The sequence below is a fragment of the Heterocephalus glaber genome, unplaced genomic scaffold (genome assembly GCF_053883595.1).
Source record: "Heterocephalus glaber isolate CG9 unplaced genomic scaffold, H.glaber_assembly_v1.0 deba00001543, whole genome shotgun sequence".
NCBI lineage: Eukaryota > Metazoa > Chordata > Mammalia > Rodentia > Bathyergidae > Heterocephalus > Heterocephalus glaber.
The window spans coordinates 5,118,587-5,123,442 of record NW_028258336.1 but is presented as its reverse complement, the minus strand read 5'-3'; positions in this window follow the sequence as shown (position 1 = coordinate 5,123,442).

Sequence of the window (4,856 nt, the reverse complement as noted above, 5' to 3'; positions counted from 1 at the left end):
TCCAGGCAGAAGTAATTCCCAGCAGCACTCAGCCTTGGAGCAGGGGAAGACTCCATGACTGAGGGAGCATGCGCAACACATGGCAGCGTTGACTCCCAGACAGTTGATCAGTGGTCCTGTCATCCTGCGGCTTTCATTAAGCAGTTGAGAGGCTAATGGAAAGCCTAATGGCCTTGCTTCTTCTTTTGTACAATGCATTAAGCAGAATTCAATATAGCAGTACACATGTTCTGGGAATGTAGTGAAAGCACATTTCTTTACAGTTGTACTGTATAAACATTTTTGCTATGATCATACCTCCTTTCTCCAAGGATTTTGATCTCTTTATAGGAAAGTAGTACACTAGTAGTCAAGGACTCTAAATAAAACCTTTCCTCTCATATTCATGGTTCCCCATTTGTCTTGAGGACAGGAGGGATTCTTCTATTTTTTATTATTTAAGATAATTAAAATACCTATACAACAGGCACTTATGCATACCGCTGATTACAAAAGGAACAAAATAGACCCATCTCTTTCCCTCAGGGAAACTATGCAGAATGATATTTTACCCCCACCCCACTCTTTCTGGACTGCCATGATCCTGGGGGCCCTTTTCTGACTGTATCATAATCCTAATGACTTTTTCTACTTTCACTCTTACTTGAAATCTACACAATTCACAATTTATCTTCCTATGTACCATGTAATTCTTCACCTGTACTTTTTTTTTAATTACATCTAATAATAAGACTGAAATACTGTCGTGGTTGTGGGCTCTGACAGTCCATGTGAGAATAGAGCAAATGATGAACTAATACTTCTATTGAATTATATTTTACACTACTTATTATGGCCTAATAAAATTCATCCAGTCAGTCAAAAGTTACCCCAGAGTGCTATAGCACCCTATAATATTGCTAGTTGATCAAGTGCTCAATTGAGCTTTGATTAAATCAATACATCTAGAACAATACAAAGGGCCAAATTGATAGGAAAAATAAAACAAATGAGTGAAATTAAACTAATTGAAATGGGGCCCAAAGCTCTTTCCTTCCAAAACCAATTGGACAGAAATGTTTAATAGGTAAATTATACAAAGTCACTGAGCCTATTTTATGAGGGTAGTGTAATAGAGATTCCAAAACCAGATAACAGAGGAAAATAAATGCATAAATTCATTTATTAATGTGGATATAAAATACTTTTTAAAAACTAAATCCAATAGTGAATTTTAAAATGGCATTGCTTAGAACTTATTCCAAGAATGTGAAAAATGATTTAGCAACGAAAGAAAAATCTATCAATGTAATTTGCCATATTAATGTATTAAAATAGAAAAGTAATTATGGCAAATGATGCAAAAAAAGTCTGATAAAATTAAGCAGCTTTTATTACAAATTCATACCAATCAAAGGAATAAAGGAGCCTTTTTAGTTTGGCAAACCAACAGCAAAATTCTATAATAAAATAACCAAATATGTGTCCTGTAAGCCCAGGAATAAGACAAGACTTATCCCTATTGACATCATTGTTTAACAGATTAGTGAATATTCTGGAAAACACTACAAGAAAAAGAAAAGGAGAAAGAAAAGAAAGAGTGCAAGGGAAAGACTAATACACCAGATTAAGAAAATAAATGACAAAATCCACAAGACCACTTCAATAAATGCATTTTACAAAGTTTCAGAGCTATCCATGATTAAGCTCTTAAAAATGAGAAATAGAAATGAACTTCCTGCGTACTTGATAAAAGGGCATCTCTGTAAAACTTAGTTAAAATCTTAAGAACAAAGCAAGGATGTCTGTTCTCATCAATCCTATTCAGCATTGAATTGGATGCTCTTGCCAGAATAATTAGGCAAGAAAAAGAAGTAAAGGACATCTACATTGGAAAGAAAGATGTAAAACCATTTTTGTATATGGCATGATTGTATAAGTAGAAAATTCTAAGGGTTCCAAATACCCGCCCCCCTCCATTGAATAGGATATACAGAAATGTTCTATCTTCACAATAATTCTGTAAATCTAAATCTTTTAAAATTAAAAGTTTATTTTAGAAAGTAAATGTATTTGAACTAATAGTTTCAGCAAAATTATAGGATACAAAAAAATTTAGAAAAATCAACCTTATTTCTTCATACTATCAATCTAAAAATGAAAGTAAGAAAATAGAATTTAAAAAGAACAAAATAATTAGCAATGAATTTAGATTTGGCTACCTTTTATATCAAAAATTACAAAACATTATTGAGAAAATTAGAGTTCTAAATAAAAAAATATTCCATCTGCAGAGATTTGAGGATTAAGCATTAGTAAGATGTCAGTTTTCTCTAAATTGATCTAAAATTCAACACAATTCCTATTACAATTCATATAGGCATTTTCGCAAAAATTGAAAAGCCGATTCTAAAATTTATATGTAACAGGAAAGAACCAGAATTGCCAAGAAAATTTTTAACAAGATCATTTGTTTTTAGTTCATTTATTTTTAGTTCATTTTAGTTCAAAATGAATACATTTTCCTTTGATTTTGTGAAAATATTTATAATGGTTGCTTTGAAGTCTTGCTGTGCTAAATCAACATCTGAACTCATGTTAGCCTTGCTTTGCTATGAGAAAATATCTGAGAAAAAGAATTTAAAGGAGAAAAGATTTATTTTGGCTCATGGATTCAGAGGTTTCAGAATATGGACAGTTGGCTTGCTCTATTGCTTTTAGGCCTCTGGCAAGGCAGAAACATCATGATGGAAGGGCATGTCAGAGGAAGCCAGGAAGCAGAGAGAATGAGAGAGCCAGCACTGATGGGGGACTTCCTCCTTATAGTGCTGCCCGCATTTATACTTGGTCTCCCCCTTCAGTTTGCTGTCCTACATGTCAATTGCCTCTAGAACCACCCTCACAGATATATCCACAAGTATGCTATACTAATTTCCTAGGTGTTTCTCAATCCATTGAAGTTGACAACCAACATTAAGCATCACAACTCACTTGCAGTCATTTTTTACTGACTCCATTCTTCTGGAATATGGGCCATGCTTTCATTGCATTTTTAATAATATTCAATTCAAACAACACATTATATATCAATATGTTGCAGTGATTTAGAAAGCTGTTGTATTTATCTGAACGTTGTTATTCTTTTGTTTTACTAGATAGTTCACTTGCTTGAATTCAAATTGTTCCAGTCTCAGGGTTTGTGGTTATTGCCATATTGCTAGCCTGGAGTTATGGTTTGTGTCTCCATGTCCCCCAAAAGCCTCATGTAGTCATAGGGCTTTCTCAGATGTGGCTAGATCTAGAGTGTGTAATGCTGGAATTAAGAGTGTGGGATTAATAAATCAGTCCACTGATTGGTTTGGGACCACTCTAATCCCAGTAATCAGAGTAAAATAAAAGGGGCAGAAAGATATTGTTAAGACTCCTTATTGCTTTTTCTGTCTTCTGTCACCATGAACTGTTGCCCCTCTGCCACGTGGCACCCTGCCTGGGAGCTAGCTGCTTATGGACTGAAACCTCTACAAACTGTGAGCTAACTAAACCTTTCCCCCTTTAACTTTGGTTGTCAGGTATTTTTTGTCTCAGCAATGACAAAAGTAACTAAGACCAAAGATTTGGTAAGACTTGTACCAAAGAAGTGGAATTGTTGCTGTGACTATACCTAACCACGTGGTTCAGGAGCCTTTGGGACTGACTTGTGGGAAGAGTTTGGAAAGGTTCAGAGATGCCAGCTGAAAAAGTAGAGCTGTAACACCTTTGGCTGTACTTTATGGTAGAGTCTGGTCAGAGCCCAGAAAACCAGAAGACTGATAGAATGCTGCTTGATGGTAAAGACCAGGCTCAAGAGATTTCTACTGGGTAAAAGGACTTCATTGGCTGTTGGATGCCAGAGGACATGTGTTATGGCTTGGTAGAAGGTTTGTCTACAATTTGTTCATGTCCAGAGACTTTACCTGAGACTCAGATTAAGGGTGGCAGACTAATTAATCTGGCAGAAGAAATTTCAAGGCAGTCTACTGTTCAGGTTGTGACATGGCTACTGTTGGGGGCTTTTAGCCAGATTTATGTTGAGAATCAAGAGCGAAGATCCCAGCAGAATGACTTAAAACATTTTGAGTTTGGCCAAAAAGAAAACTCTAGTAAAGTTGCAGCCTGTAAAGATAGAGCAGAGGAGATCTTGATTATTGAGAAGGAACAGGAGAATAGAAAAGATGGCCTGAGGACATCACCAGAAGCAGGAGGATTCCACCCTTTGGAGTCTCTAACTGCAAAAGTTGAAGACTTTGCTTTGAGAAGAGAGTGCCAGAGCACCATTGTCAGGAGCCATTCTACGTAATTTTGGGGAAAAAATCATTTCACAATTAAACTATGATTAGGCTTAGTCTTATTGCCTACAGGCCAGTTATAACATGCTGAAACATAACTCCATTTTTGCCTCCAGTCACAGCTGAGACCTCAATGGTTCTGTGATGCTGTGACACTCAAGGGCAAGATTATATCAGCTGAAGATGCCCTGGTTCTTTGAAAACTGTACAGTAAGAGAAAGGTTTCACCTGGGAAGGGACAAATTTGTTATCAGCTTAATCCATCCCACCTACTGTTGTAAGAACATCTTTGCTCATCTTATTGTGCTAATCAATTTAAACTCCTCATAGACCTAAAATCCTCATGGTCATAGGATTACCACCACCCTCCAAGACATCTGATACTTCTTCTGATTTTAAGATCTTCATCAATCTAGGATTATTGCTACCCCCTGAGTCATCTGTTACTCCTTATGAACCTAATAAATAGTGGTAAGCTCAGGATGCCTTGACTTTGCTGCTCAGAGCAGCATTGATCAGGTGTACAACCCAGCTTCTTTTCTAAGTTTCATT